Source organism: Trachemys scripta, chromosome 2, assembly GCF_013100865.1.
Source record: "Trachemys scripta elegans isolate TJP31775 chromosome 2, CAS_Tse_1.0, whole genome shotgun sequence".
NCBI lineage: Eukaryota > Metazoa > Chordata > Testudines > Emydidae > Trachemys > Trachemys scripta.
Window position 1 is genome coordinate 226,153,102 of NC_048299.1, and position 16,712 is coordinate 226,169,813.

At 39.2% G+C, this 16,712-nt stretch overlaps 1 long non-coding RNA gene across 1 annotated transcript in view; it reads right to left on the minus strand.

Moving 5' to 3' along the window:
* The window catches only part of LOC117873568, a 74,336-nt gene extending 58,779 nt beyond the window's left edge, over positions 1–15,557 (minus strand). The window contains exon 1 of the long non-coding RNA XR_004644760.1: positions 15,373–15,557. This is a non-coding gene — a long non-coding RNA (uncharacterized LOC117873568). The remainder of the gene's footprint in view (positions 1–15,372) is intronic.
* Positions 15,558–16,712: the final 1,155 nt, after the last annotated feature.

Sequence of the window (16,712 nt, forward strand, 5' to 3'; positions counted from 1 at the left end):
ATTGGGACAGGGGATGGGGGGGTAATAGGAGCCTATATAAGAAAAAGACCCAAAAATCGGGACTGTCCCTATAAAATCGGGACATCTGGTCACCCTAATTGGAATACATGATCAAATTACACAGATAAACTGTCATGCAAGAAGGCTCTAGACCAGTGGTGGGCACCCACACACGTCCCGTCAAGGTAATCTGCTGGCGGGCCATCAGACAGTTTATTTACATTTGCACAGTGGCCCGCAGCTCCCAGTGGCCGCGGTTCATGGTTCCCGGTTCCCAGCCAATGGGAGCTGCAGGCGGCTGTGCAAATGTAAACAAACTGTCTGGCGGCCCACCAGTGGGTCACTGCCCTAGACTACTGGAAAATTATGGTTCATACTTCTAGGAATTTTTTAAAAACAATTTAGCAAAATTAACATGAAGATTTTAACCAGTATTTGCCCATAAAGAATTCCACTTATGCACACAACAGACAAAACAGCAAAAATCATTGACACATTTAGTTGATAACTGTACTTATTCAAGTATTAGACTAGAATCAAATCCTGCATATCTCTCACAGACAAAACTCCCAATGAAGTCATAAATGGTAGTTTCGCCTCAGGACCAGGTCCAGGGCTCAAAATATGATGGAGTGGGCTAGAATGCCATTAGAGCTTTTCCTGAAGCCTCATCAGTTGTGCACAATGTGAACTTCAATTTAAAAAGGGTGAGAGTACAAGGGGAAAATGCCCCCTCCCACAGAGAGACCAGGCGGGTGAGGGTAATATCTTTTATTGAACTAATTTCTGTTGGTGAGAGACAAGCTTTTGCACAGAGCTCTTTTTCGGGTCTTCAGATTTTGCTCTGGGCCCTTCACCCTTCTGGATAATTACCACTGAGGGAGGCTTGCGGGGGAGGGAGTTGGAAAGTGAGCCTGCCCTTACTCACCCTGCAATGGTGGCTCTTGTCCAGTGAGGCTGGGTCTGGCTACCCTGAATCAGGACAGAGCGGTCATGGGGCCAAATTTTGTTGAGTGGTGCTGCACCCATGTGTGTTGGGTCACAATGTCACTTGGTTTGGGGCCCCACTCAAACAGGAGGCTTAGGGCTAACTGTCCCTTTTGGTTCCCCTTCAGGGTGGCCCTGGTTCTGGAGTAGCCCCTGCAAATGCTCACAAAGCATCCACAGAACAGGTGAGGGCTATTTACATCTTTAATGAACAGCAAGATTAGAGCCAGTGCTTCAACTCTGTACCCGAGGTAAAACAATGCTCATTGTCTGAGCAGTGAATCCTTCACTCGCAGCAGGCCAGGCAAAGTCTCTCTGTCCTGAAACAGTGGATCATATTCCAGGCACAGAAGACAGTTTGTGCTGTGGAACCCTTCACAAGCTTTGCCTTTGTCCCTCTCTCACACCAGGGGAGAAAACACTGAAAACACTGGCTGAAGGGTAAGCAGGATAAGCATCAGAGGCGCCTTCTGAGCAGAGCTTGTCGTGAACATCTCAACTAAATATTTTTTTGTTGGAAAATGATTTGTCGAAACCAAATCTTTTCACAGAAAACTATGCCCCTAGCGAGAGCACTAACCTGACTGAGGCAATGCACAGACTTAAATCTGGGCTGCCCATCTGTCAGGTGAGTGCCCAAACTACCAGGCTATTGGAGATTTTGGGGGATTTTTTTTCATGCAAAATTTCAAAAGGGCTTGATTCATTCTGTATTGGCATGGAAACATGTCAAAACTGCTGAAATTTTTAAGAAACAGAACTCTTGTTTTCCAGCCAGCCCTCATTCTGAGTTCTGCCTCCCTGGGTTCCCACCAAAACTGTTCTGTTGTGTCATTCCTTTTGTTTGCTTTGTCTCCTGCCTCCCTCCCTGCTTAAAGGGCAGGCACAACAAGCTACAAGAACAAATGTTTCCTCTGCTTGCAGGGAACACTGTGTACTGGTGCAGAGAGCTTCATTCCTTATCTAAGCACTCACTGTGCGATACCTCTCCCGGGGCTTGTGCTATTCCTAAGGGTGACAGAGGAGGTCCTACAGCTATTAAAACTAGAGTTGGTTGCAAAATGATTCCCTCCATATTATGATGATGATTATAATTATTATTTACAAAAATGAAAATTATTTTGCTTTTGTTGAAATATTTTTGAGGGGAGGACGTTAAAAACCAGACCCTGAAAACCAAAATAAATTGATAAAAACATGTTTTTTAAAAAAAACAAAATTGGACATTTTTCACAGAAATGTCAAAAAAGCCATTTTTTATTTAAAAAACCCATTTGACTGAAAATTTACAATAAGTTCAAAAAAAATTATATTTCAAAATGTTTCTAGTAACTAATTTAAGCTAAACTATGATCCACTTAAAAGAAGTCTGGTTTGCCTTAGTCTAACTTTTCATGTATTTCTGTGTTTATTTTAGGTACAAGTCTTTTTCTGATACTTATCAGCACAATATGACAGCTACATTTACAGTAATGAATTTACCTTTAAAACATCTCTGGGGGGTATTATGTCCATTTTACAGACAGGAAATGGAAGCAAAAAAGATTAAATGATTTGCCCAAGGTCAAACAGGCAATCTGTCAAACCTTGGAACAGAATCTGGATCTTCAGTCCCAGTTCAATGCATGAATCCTTCCTCGTAGAATCATTGGATCTTTTCATCTACAATATTATTAACAAAAGGGCTACAGTAACTCGAAGAATGGTTACTTCTCCCTAGTCATGTTCAGGCTATGTTTGTATGATGTCATGATTTGTGATCACTCACATGTCCTGCTTCACTGCGTCTGAGAAAAAAAATACATCTTTAGCCTTCGGGCTATCTGAGTGAAGAATAAATGGCTCACTTTAGGAAACATGCTAGCTAGGTCAAACGAATCCCTTTCTTGTATAAGGCCATGAGCTGTACAGATGTGTCATAATTTACTGTTTAATGATTACTCTCAGATCAAATAATGTTCAAGAGATTACCACATCTGTAAAATACTCTGACTAAAAGCACAAGACATTCTGTACAGAATGATATAGATAAGCAACCTGTTATTTATAGGGACAGCAACTTTGTGTTAACATTACTGATGCATAAACTGGCAAAGTCTGCTTCAGTTTAGTGCAAGAGGAAAACAAAGAATCTCAGAGCTCTCATTATTCTAATCTCATTTAGACATCCACTCTTCAGCCCGGTCTTTGATTTAGACAGCACCTGTAAAGCTGTTTGTGCCCTCTGTGTGTCCTTTTGGTCATCCTTCTCTTCTCCAGAGTGATGTTTGTTATTCTGCACGTGTGCTACCAGCATAGGTTGAATTATTTCCCCCGGTTCTCTGAAAGCCTCTTGTCATTGTCCACAATCAAATTAAGCATATTGCATGTGATCATTTATTTGAGGCTCATGTTGGGTTTGGGGACTAACCTAGCTACAAAAGCATAAGCACAATAGCCAGAGAATCAGCAGGTTCCTGCGATGTGACTATTGTTTTTTCCCCCTCCTGTTTAGTAACAGGTGGTATTTATCTAAGCAGCCTGCACTGGGCAGCTGGCTGATGTGTGCTTCCAGCTGGACATCATCTCTCCATTTAGCTTAACCACACCTGCTTCAGACAGCAAACAAGACCCTTTTTCTCTTCAATATCTGCATGAAAGGATGGGGGGGGCAGGGTGTGTGGATGGTCAGGCGGGAGAGCGGGGGAGGTGGAATCTTGGACCAATCACACCTCTTTCAGCTGTAATAATTCATAATGTCTGCAGATCCCATCTGGTCTTGTACCAAAGAAAAAGAATTAGATCGAAGGGTTTTTTCTTTGTTTTGCTCTGTTACACTACTCTCTTTAACACAGCCATTTCATTATCTCTTGCTATCATTTGATCAGATTTGTCTTCCATTAAAACTTCCTTTCCCTTGAAGCAGACAGTGACATGAGTATGCATGCCTCTCCGGGCTTTTATTGTTCTGAATTAAGAAATGGTAGAATAGTCTCATGAAAGATTAATGACTTCCTGCAAGCATCTTTGTACCTGAGGACAAGCAATTACAAAAATATGTCCAAAAGAAAACAAGAAAGGATGTTAGAGTGTCCTGGCCAGGTATTTCCTGGCAGACAGCAAGCTTAGCTTGTTCCAGTGCCAGCTTATTTAGAGCTAAGGAAACTTCTGTCTTGAACTCATGTATCATATTTTGTTTTGTACATTAGTAGCAATGTTGTCTTTGTAACAATATATCTATAACTGACACTGTACAGGTATTTCCCTCGATGCTTTGATTGTGCTTGTGTTTGCGGGCATGTGCTTGCATTGGTTTATGATTGTCTGACTTTAAGGCTGAGCCCTAAGATTTGATTAAAATATATATATTTTCAGTAACTGTTTCATATTTACCAATTCTCATCATTTCTGTACAGAGAGTAATTTTCTGGTTGATTTCGTAAAGTTTGCTTTGAGTTCACAGGGAGAGAGTTGAGGTAGGAGCCTGAAAGAAACTCTATATACTGAATACTTTAAAAGTGAACATTCATCATTCAACTCACTTTCTGTCACAGCCTTTGAGAGAGATCAGGAACTGAAAAGAGTCTGTTTCTCTAAATAGGGCATCAGAAGTGCACTGAGAACTGACTGAAACTCATTTCTATTTAGAGGAAGCACACAGAGCTATTTTTCAATTAAGCACAAATATTTATGTCCAAATATCATGGAAGGTCTGAGTTAAACCTGTAAAAGCCAGAAATTTTAGAGTGGAGGCTTTTCAATGCATTCTTAACTTGGCCAGTTGTTTCTAGGGAGTGCAGCACAGATGGTATGTGAGATCACCCCTGCAATAAACAGGCAAAGCAGATGACTTGTGTAGTCTTAATTGTCTCACTTTGTTGGAATTGGCACACTGCAAGGGCCCTAATAACATCCACATTGATGGACCAGGTTCCAACATGATTGTCCCCTAATGTGATTAAAGTGCTATTCCATCATTTTAAAATCCAGATGGGACCCAACCGTGTTTTAACCATGTCTACAAACCATGATAGAGCCTTGCTCTGTCCAGGGTCCTGTCCAGGGTCCCCAACATTGTGATAGTTCTAGTGTAGATGGGCCCCCCAGGTCCAATCTGTATGAATGTTTCAAACCATGGGTCCGACCCTGATCACTAGAGTTTAGTTATTGAACCAAAAGAAAGTCATATTAGGCCCAAGTTAGCACATTCCTTAGGAAACTTTGTTTAATTAATGCTCAATTTGCATTAAAGTTTGCAGACTTTGAGATTCTTGGATGAAATGTGCTATGGAGATACTAAAGTAGCTCTTCTGAAGAAAGTGCTAACATATGGTACTATTTCATTACTTTAGATGGGCACAGCAATACTTACCTACTTCCCGGGTGTGTTACCAGACTTATCCTTTTGAAATATTCAGCCAAAAGACAGTAAAAGTATAAAATACTGTTATCATACAATATCAGAACACAGTGCACTATATTTTGACATTAAAGTAGGTTTCAGAGTGAACACACTAGATGTGAAAGTGCTGTTACTCTGGAGAGGCTAATTGTGTATTTCTGTTGCCTTCTCAATACCAACATAATGGGTCAAATACCTCCCTGATGTAAAACACCAAGGATGTTTTTGGCCCAAGGTGTGTGAAAAATGTTACCGCTGAAACTGAGGTATTCTTTTTTTAATCTGTCATAATTTCTAGAATGAATGCCTAAAGTCCTCATTTGCATTTGATGTGTTCCAGAAAAATAAAACATTTTCAGTGAAATTATCCTTTGTTTTAATGTACCCACGTTTTTTAAACCAATTGCAGTATAGATCCATTGCTAAGAACGGAAATGTATCCATCTGTTTCACACCTTCTATATACATAGGGGAGGGTGGAATCATACTGTATTTCACAATTATGTAAGCAAATAGTAAACGCAAAGTGTTCTGTATGCACATGTATGTTGCTTGCACAAGGCAGCATGCATCTGGGGATGTATCACAAATTCTTATTCACAAATGAAGTAATATCTGCTTTTGCCTGATAACAAGAGCATAGTTATTCAAGGCAAGCTGAACTTCCTTCCTGGAGTTTTTATCCTGACCTGTTTATGAGATTCTGAATGGGGTTGTTACGTAAGTGTTAAATAAAGAATAAATCCATTTCTTACAAGTAAGCGATACCCCAACGCACACTGTTAAATATGATCACCTGCACAAAGGGAGAAACAATTGGTTCATTCTAAAGGATAGCTATTGGTGCCAAAAGTGGAATAATTGAATAAGGCAAAAAGAAAAACTTAGATCCTCCCTAGGATGTTAATGATACAATGTTATCTCTCTCTCTCTCTCTCTCTCACACGCACACACACAAAAGAAGGAACATGTGAAAATATGACACAGCCCTTTTCATTATGATTCTAGCTATGACCAGACCCAACTAAACTCAGCTAATGTTAATCTCTATTGATACCAATAATAATTAGTTAAGACTTGTACTCAGGATGGTCTCATATCAAATCTTAGCCATTGCTGCTCACTGGGTTAGAAATTTCTTCTCTTTTCAGCCCTGACTTTCAGATCTATGTTATGTGGTTAGGAGCCATCTTTCTTGATGATGGGGAAACCATTTACCTTTAGTCATCTTTGACAACTGCTAACACAGTGAGGGAAATATGTAGGGGATTGTAGGGTTAATGGAGAGAAAATTCCACCACTCAAAACACAAGCAATCTGTTCCATCCAGAGATAAAATTTTCTTCTGGTGGTAGTGTACTGGACAGATTAACATTATAACTATCCCACTATCCTTCTGACCGGCCAAATGAGACATTTTCTGCCATCTTCAATAGGAAAATATGTTGTAATTTTACTGTGTGAAGAAGGCATTAAAATTTCAGAAGGACAAACTGATAATGTATTATTTATATAGTATTTTACCACTTCAAAACAGTGTGTAGACATAAACCTGTCTCTAGTATTAATCTCACTGTACATTGGGGACATACACTGAAGTGCAAATTTGCCTCAGGTATAGATCCACTAAAATCAATAGGGTTACAGTAGGGATACATTTGGCTTGAAGAGAGTAAGTGACTTGCCCAAGGCCCCACAGTAAATTAATGACCAGCCACTAATTCCCTAAGAAATTCTTGTATCTGAATCCCATTACAGATCACTAGCCCATATTGTCTCTCAGTAAAAATACTAGCCAAACTACTACTAATTTTAATTTTTAAAATTAAAAAGACACACTACTCAATTTTACAGTGTTTAAGATATCAGCTTTCAAATCTGTGAGAAAACACAAAAAGTCAAATCTCCTACTGCTTCAGTGTTATTCCCCTTTAAATTTAAATTACCTTTTTCCATTTTAAAATTTATTTTTACTTCAACTAATGTGTTTACTGTAGTTTACTTGGCAATGTCAACGCTGGCTTGCTAGCAGTCTCCTGTTTTTCATTGCAATTATTAAGGTAATTTTCAGACTGTTTACAGATAAGAAATGGATTTTTAAAATATCTGTTACTGCCAAGAAACAACACTATAAAAAGTCTTCCAGAGCTGAAATCCTATTACCTGAAATAATGCAACAGATATTGAAAATGGGAGTTTTGTGCCTCGCTTGTGATCTATCACTAATAATCTGCTGACATGCACGGCAAAAGTTAGTTGCTGTTTAGTTGGAAAACACAAAGAGCCAGGTTTGTGTCTGGGAAGACCATTCCAAGAAAACTAGAACAATACTTAGCTGGTTATTCTCCCAGCCATTACAGTGTCAGCTGAAATAAAGACTGAAATATCTGAAATGAACAAAAATAGTAAGTTGAAAATTACTCTTTGCCGATAAACACAATAAAAGGTTACTAAAACAATGTGTCCTCTCTTTCTGTAAACTATTATCTTAATTTCTACCAGAATCATTTTTGTAGTGAATCTCCGTTGTGGAATTGTAAAAGGACCAGAAATCTGATTTATTAAAATACGTGCTTGCGTTAAGCTTTGACTTAGTGCCTGTAGGTCTTTCAACAATGGGACTTAACATTCTGACCTAACATTTAATGTATTAATCCTTATTTTATCCTGATACCAAGACTCTTTGCTGTATTAAATCAATCCAGGTTAATTCAAAATTATGTCTCTCCCACCCAGTATCAATAGGCCCACTGTTGGTTTTCCCTAGAGCTGACCACCCAGTTTTATGAGAATCTGCAGTGAATTAGAAAATCTGACATTGCTGGAGGAGCTGGACAGCTAGGATATGGCTTGTCATTCCTCCTATACAATACACAGTCTTTGTCTGCTATCTCTTAAACTAACCTGACATAACTTAGCCTCCTGGTCAATGGTATCTTTATTCTCTCAGAAGGAATGCCTCGCTCACCGGCGTTATTAAGAAATTTCTGGACAATGTTTAGTGGCTGTGCAATAATCCAAGGTTCTATTAAAAAGCCATCTGGGTAATTAATAGCACATTTGTTCTCAGCCTCCTCCCAATTTGTCCATTAGTGGAATAAAAGCACAGGACAAAGGGTAATGTGGTTCAGTTATATTTTACAAGAATTCTTCAGGAAGTTGAAAACACATGATAGTTTTCCAAAGATACATATGTTTATGGGCGCTCAGTGAGAGCAGCAAACAGTGAAACCCACAGGTTTTTTATCAGGCTTTCCCACTGTCAATAGCTGATTGACTTCAATAACTCAGAGACAGCATTTACTATGTTCTCAATTGTATTCACAAGGCCCAGCATGAGAGGAGTAGGGTGTATGATTTGCCTATATAATTTCCAGTAAATTAAAACTGATAAAACTGATTCCAAGATCCATGTCATGGCTCCACATCAAAACCAGCACAAAATAACTTTTATACTCTCTCTCACCTGGTAGTTGAAGGCTTTTCTGAGGTTTCTTTTTAATGTCTCCTCTTGAAAGCAGGATTACAGCCTCAGGCTGCACTCTCTGTATGAGTGGTTTCCCCCCCCCTCTTTTATTTTCTCTTTCTTTTTCTTTTCCCTTTAAAGAATCTGAAGAAGAAATACTTTGAATTTTAGAAGTCTGTGGTTAAAATTAAGAACAAGACCCAATCAGTTTAGGTGGGCTTTTTACTCTGGTAAGGTGATAATTACTACAATATTGTATCAGAGGGGTAGCCGTGTTAGTCTGAATCTGTAAAAAGCAACAGTTTTGTTTCTGTTGGCATTAAAAAAAAAAAAAAGAAAAGAAAGCCAAGTTTGCCTTTTCTAAACTACCATGCAAAATTTGTTGAGAACACAAGAGTGTTCTCACACAAGGCCGACATCTTAGCAATAGGAATCTGTGTTGTACAGGAAATATGTGTGTGTCTGTCTGTCTGTATGCATGCATGTGGGTGGGTGTTTGTAATGGGAGCAGGAACTATAGCTGGGATAAGCCATCTAACTCCACTTGAACTCAATGGAACTGTGAAACTGTGCTGATTTACACCAGCTGTGGAACTTTATATGGATTCACATATAATGGCTCACATATATACACATATTTTTCCCAGCTGAACTCGTCTGCTTTCTGTGAAAAATTTAAATTTTTCATCATAAAAACAAAAGCCTAAAAACGGAAATATTTTTATTTGGATATGCTGTTGCGCTGCCGCATGGAAGTTGTAGTTCAGTTGCCTCATGCCCCCATTCTTCTCTCTAGGCCAGACTCCCTAAGCTTCAATACACCTCCCATGATGCACCCTTTCCCCTCACCTAGAGGAGAGACCATACAGCATCATAGGAAATACAGTCAGACTAGGGAGCCTGGCCTACAGAGAAGAATGGGCACAAGGCACCTGACCAACCCCAATGAAGCACTGCGGAAGCATTTCCAAATTCAAGCTATTTCCCTTTTTGGCAAACTTTCAGTTTCTGATTTTTGCTGAGAAGTTGACATTTTCTGAGGAAAATTCCAAACCAAAATGATTTTATTTTCAGATTTTTTTGTGGAAAAAATTCCCATTTCCTGATCAGCTCTAATATATATAATGAATGCTAACACATACAAAGTCACATATATACACACAGGGAGTTTTAGTCAAATAGAGAATGTTGGGATTTTAGCCTGGACTGCAGCCAAAGCAGATGGAGCATAGAGGCAACACAACATGAACAGTGCATTTTCAGGTTTCTTTGCACTCATATTTCCACCAACTTTCAGTGTCAGTGGGCCCTTGCCACAGCAATAGAAATATTTGTTGGTACTTTACAACCTTACATACCTGTAAATACACTGCATTTACAAATTAGAGTTCTGTAAATTCTCAAGGAAGTATAGGTTGGTTATAAATATCTAACTGTGTGCACCAAATGTCTACTTTGTTTGCACGATGTATGCTCAGATATATAACGCAGCTTTCAGATTGTGACTATTTAAGGCCCCTATACCACAAAGACTTTAAGTGTGTGCTTAACTTTCAATCTGAGAGTTGTCTCATTCAATTCAGTCTAACTGATCACATACTTAAAAGTACTTGCTTAAATGCTGTGTTGAAGTGGGGCCTAAATGTAACATATCACAAAACCCTTCATCACAAGCGAGAGTCATTATTATTAATGATTTGTATTACAGTAGTGCCCAAATTTCCTGATAAGGATCAAAGCCTCTTTGTGGTGGGTGCAGCACAAATATAATTTAAAGACTGCTTTAAAATGAATCCAGAGTGAACAACTGAAATCCCAGGTGTCTCTCAAAGTAGACAGGGCTAACAGTGATTCTGAGGTCTCTGATGAACTGGTCAATACAGACTGTGACAGTTTCTAAAAGAATTAAATGAGCCAAATTCAGCTCTTTGTAATCCTGTCTATTTCAGTGGAGTTGTACCTGCTTATTACTCTGTGCTGAACTGGCCAATGTGCTTTCTCATTCTTTCAGCACAGTGCACTTACTCTTATGCATTGTCAAAATGTTCCCATATGTTTCAGTTGTGTACATTGCACCAATATGTATTATTTTTTCTAAGAAATTTGATCATGCTCACTCCCCATCTCTCCTCTCTGGTGTATGTTCCCATACGTTTTGTACAGTACTGTACAGAGTAACAACTTACTGCAAAAGCAGCCTGAGGACCTTGAGCATAAACACAAACCTTCAGTGTGCTACAAGGTCTGCCAAAACATCACACAGAAATGGACTACTGAATTGCAAAAATTAATTAAAAAACCTGCCATTTTTATTTAGAAAATTGCTCAAACGTGTAAAGATTAAATGCTGTGTGCTTCTTCTAGAAAAAGTTATTCAGAATTAAACAAACCAGCCAAAAAGACTTTTCACATTTTCAGACAGGAAAGGTCTTTATGAGCTGAGATACCAAGCTCTGTACTTTGTAGGACTGATCCTCAGCTAGTGAAATTTGGCATAGCTCTGTTGAAGTCAATGGAGCTATTCTGATATATACCAACTAAGCAACTGGCCTTGGGATTTTTACTAGAAATGCCGAGACACATTTAACAGTGTTGCTGCTAGTAGAGGTCTGAGACAAGAATTAGTGAGTCAGAGACAATTGACAAGGAGTTGTCAGTCACTCCAGTCTAATTTCATAAGTTTGGTTTTACAATAGCCTTTCAGAAGAGGTTTCTTTAGCCAATAGAGTTTATCCATGGGTTAGAGGAAGACTATGCCTAATTTTAAATTATATACACAGGATATTCTTGTCCCATTGTCTTTTTGGCATAGCAGAGGTGCCTTCTGAAAAGTTTAGAGCAGTGCAGATTGAATTGGAACTGACCTGTACTTAACCTATTCAGCTTAATCTATTCCTGACAGACTCTTTTCAACAGCAAGCTCACACAATTCTCTTTTTGCATTATTCTTGGAGAAAGCCATCAATCAAGCTATTTTTTCCTCACTGTTTTAGGCTCACTGAGCTTTGTGACTCACATACAGACTTCAACACAAATCCATGTATCACCATTTCTCCACAAGTTATTCCCGTCCTAAGAGAAGCACAGAGAGCATTTTATATCGCCACTGTGGCAGGATGCATTTCAAAATGGTGTGAGTTTATATAGAGTATAGCTCGTTCTGTACGCGGAAGGAAAGGAAATTAGGGAAAACACTCCTGGGCATTCTATGCAAATTTTGATATTATCAGAATACTGGTACAGAGGACCTTTAATTTTCTGCATGTGATGCATCTATAAAAATCTCTTATTGATGTTAGATGTGGTGAAACCAAGGGGTCAAAAAGGCGGTAGCTCCCCCATCCTCCATTGTATCCAACACGTGTCTATATATGCCACCCACCCATCCAATGAAATGTTCTGCATTCAATATGGATTGTAAGTAGTTCTGTTTTGAGTCCAATGCTCAGGTGTTGAGTGCAACCTATGAGATGCTGAGCCCCTATTGGAAGCAACAGGAGTTTAGGATGCAGAGCACAGCCCCAAAGGCTGCTCAGTAGCAGTAATACTAGAAGTAGTATTAGAAATCTTCTCTCACTGCTAGTCTTCCAAAATCAACATTTTAAAGAGTAGGACACTAATTTTTCTTTAATTTCACTAAAATTTAAGTTCACGGAGAGTGTGACAACTGTTCTCCTTTTCCAATGAACATTTTCAAAAGAAGGGATGAATGGAGAGAAAATGTATAATGGCAATTTCTCAATTTTTAACCATGTTAAAAAAAGAATTAGGTATCTCGAAATTATACAAATCAGGTAACATGAAGTAATTCTAGGAGATCCTGTACACTTGAAAACATTTTAATTGTCACAGTGAGATATTAGCAGGAATAACCAAACAGTATCAGATCTCTGTAATAACTAGTTTCACTGATTAAAGACTAAAATCTACTATATAGAGCTCAACATTGTTTGTTCTTTCTAGGGTGAGCTCATTAAAAAAAACAGACCGGAAACATATGGGCAACATAACAGATTATGGACAAAATTAACCTTGTAGATCTACATTGCCCTATTGTGTACTCATGAACATTGGCATTTGAACGTGACGCACAAAGACAAGAAATCGTCGTCCTACTGCCTCTGGGCATTTGACCTATTTTGATTAAATCTATTGCCCTGCATTTCCTTCTCATGCTTTGCCTGCTTTTCCTTCTGCTTGTGCAATAAGTGGCTTCTACACATTGACAAAAAACCACATCCCACAGTAAGTACAAATAATCATTTCTTAAGGGCTTGATGTAAAAACAGGAGGAGAAGGAAGACTAGTGCCTAGTTTAGTTAGCACTGCACTGCTTGAGGCAGCAAACAATGTGCCGTTTGTCCTTTAAAATCTGCCCAGAGAAAGATTGTTAGTCAATTCTATCTTCGCTGAAAGGGCAGAATTTACTTATCCTTCACTTTATGACACTTTAGACCTTTACAGTTCATCAGCAATTGTGTTGCTGGAGGTGCAATACTGCCTGTCTTATGGCACTAACTCTAAAATCACTGCTGCGATGGATACTATCACTGGAACAAAATATAAATATTTTCAGTCAACACCACCACTGATGACACACCAAGCAACACTCAGCAGGCATTGCTATTACGTTTAAACGTGCAGTGAAATAAAACAAAATATTCCAAGTGCACCCTTTGCCCCCATCTAATGGTTTCCGTTCTTTTGCCATGTTCCATAAAGATTCTTGGCACAAAGAGCAGGAGTACAGGGAGAGCTGGATTTCTGGGTATTGAGATGATAGCCAAGTTAGATTTGTAAATAGCAAACAGATGACGATGATGAAATTCTTGTGGGGTTGATAATGAAAGCCAACTGAAATGTGCAAAGATGAAATAATAATGTGTCTGGAAGTCGTACCTTGCAATTAATCTTCTTGTCGTGTTCATTCAGGCTCCACTGAACTGAAGGGCCTTTGCCAGAATGTAGGAATCCAAAAGGGGACACACCATATTCCTTGTGTCCCTAAAGATTGATTTGATGATTAAAAGTCTACATTTTCTAGCTGACCTCTTGTTGGGTTAGGCCATTAAGAATGCTTCGCAGCAGGAGTTATTTCTGTTTTACAGTGTAGTACCGTTTATGGTGATGCTAACCTTAATTGTTCAACAATCACATTGGACCCAAACCAATCACTGATTGGCTTAAAAATTAAGAGATTTTTTTAAAAGATGGTAATAAATCACTTTTTTTGTCCTGCCTTCTGAATTTTGAGCCTTTAGGGAAGGCTCTTATCCCGGATTGGTATGTGATCATTTCAAGTTGAAAATTCAAACTCAGATGCACACCCAAAAGAACAGACCTCTCAGCTGGCTGCTAAGTGGGGTCTCCACTTTCCTCTCCTAACACTTTGGGGTAGGGAAACTGTCATTCCATCTCCCTCCCCTATCACTCTACTGTCTCCTTCTCCATATCATTCCACATCTTCTGACTCCTTTCACAGTCTTGCTCGCTGCTCTCCCAGTTCTCCTGTCCTCCATCAACCCTTTGTTTTCACCTGGCCTGCACATCTTCCCTCAGTTTCCTAACCTCTCATATTGTTCCACAGTTCCCACCTCTGCCCCTTCAGCTTGTCTTCTGCTCTCTGTACTCCTATGATTTCCTCTCTCTCTCGCACTGCCCCTTCATCCTCATGTTCCCTCAGCCAACTGTTCCCCAACCCAACAGTCCCGAGCTCTATCCTCACTCTATTTCTGCTTCCTTCCTAACATTTCCCAATCTTACCTCAGTCTCCTGATCTTTCATGGCCAACTTCAATGGCCTTTCATTAGTTCTCATTTTATGTGATGCATCTGCCTGTTCTTAAACCATCAGTCTCATTTTCTAGAAGGTTTATCATTTTCTATAGGATTGGTATCTTGGTATCAATATTCTTCTTTCTCGGAATATTCATTTTGCAGTACTCATAGGAAAAAGTTATCAGATACCTGGCCTATGAATAAGGGTTTAAACTCAAGGTATAGGAGCCTTTATTATTTTCATTTTATCTCTTGCCTCTTAGGGCTGCTGTTGGCTCACAGGGTTTTTACCTGTAACCTTTACATGGGTGACATTCACACCTATGCCTCAATTTCAGATTATTTCTGATGTCAGTCTTCATATTTCTCATATGCATAGATGCATAGCTGACATCTCATGTCAAAGAGCCAGAATTGTCTTGCATTGAATATAGATAAAGTGGAGGGGCTTGGTTGGTTTGGTTTGACATTGAAATTAGGTGTTTCATTAGCCCTTGATGGTGATGGAAATAATCTCAGAGCAGTCATTCAGCCTCTGGCTACTAAGTAGTTTTAGAATGCGTATGCGTTAGCACATAGCCAGCAGAACACTTCCCACATTTTCCGTATGCATGATTAGGAATTGAAAGGCAGCAGAGACTGAGAAGGAGGCAAATTATAGGGGTATTTATTTATCGGTTGCTTTAGATTCAAAACTGAAATCCCTATTCGTCTCAGAGGTTACAAGTCACATATTTTTAATATGCTATTCATTAACTTACTGTTCAGCCTAGGACAACCGGACTCCACCTGTCTGTATGATCTTGCCATATTCATGGTTTACTCTGGAGTGAAGATAAGATTTGATGGAGCTGTACACATTATGCAAGAAGGGCAGCATCTCACCTCTATCCCATTCTTTTGACTCTCTTTTTCAGTCACTCAGTCTTAGCTCTCTGTCCCTTTCCCAAGGTTTCTATTTGCTACTGAGCACTAGATATTGCCTTGGCTGGTAAATATTTGTTTTTTTATCCACATGAATTACAATGTATCAGCACAGTCACATCTTCAACCCTTGCTTGCACTCTATGTACAGTCCTTAGGCACATAACCACTTGCAGTAGTTGCTCATGTTCTCTAAACAGAATCCAGAGATGTGGATGTGAGGCATTACACCTTAACTCTGATAGTACAGTTCCAATGATAAAGTAATAAAGATTTTTTGCATAACGGTGGGAGATGTTTTTGGGGTGTCAGACTGGAAGCCATAGGGCCTGTGATCTGTAAATCAGACCCATGTTTGTGTGTTCCCAGGCTTTTGGTGTCTCTCAAAAGACATCCTTTTATTTACAATTTCCAGATGGATCTCTGCAGTCATTCCATGCATACAGAATCATTCAGATTGTGTCCCCTACCTCTCCACCAAAGTGGTAAGTGTGTTGCTGTACAAAACAGATGCTGGACTTTAAAAGTTAACAACAACAACAATATTCAGAACCAAGTCAATTAGGAAAGCTGTGCCATAACTATAAAGCATGCACACCAATGCAATTAAAAAGCACCATCTGGGACATTTCACAGCATACTTCTGCAGAAATCCATTTGTTGAAAGAAAAAGACATTGTAAGGGCATTTGATCATTTCATTCTCTTAATGGAGAAGGAAATCCCTGAACCTCTGACGATATCTGATTCGTGTATCATTAACCTGATGATGATGATGATGATGATGTATTTCACAAATCAATGTTTTAACCAAAGCTTTCATGTTTACCTGTGTCTAATGAAGACTTTTGTCAGCTAATTTCATTCCCCCCCACCAATGTTTCATTTCAGTAGAATGGAACTGAGGAAAGGAAAAAGAGAGGTGATCATCTGGGTTATCTTGCAAGATTTCAAAAGCAGAGCACAAGTTTGAGTACATTGTTCTCTATGAATTTCCAAAAAGTTTCATTTATTTTGAGGCTAATTTAAGTTTGGGCAAATGTCAACTAGCTACAGAGTCCCCCAGGAGCAGCTAACATAACTGTGCCATATGTGGCTCTGATCAGACACACGCAGAGCAAATATTAGCAGAGGTATTTGTCAGTCAGCAGTAGAACTAGTGAAGTGTATATCCCCTC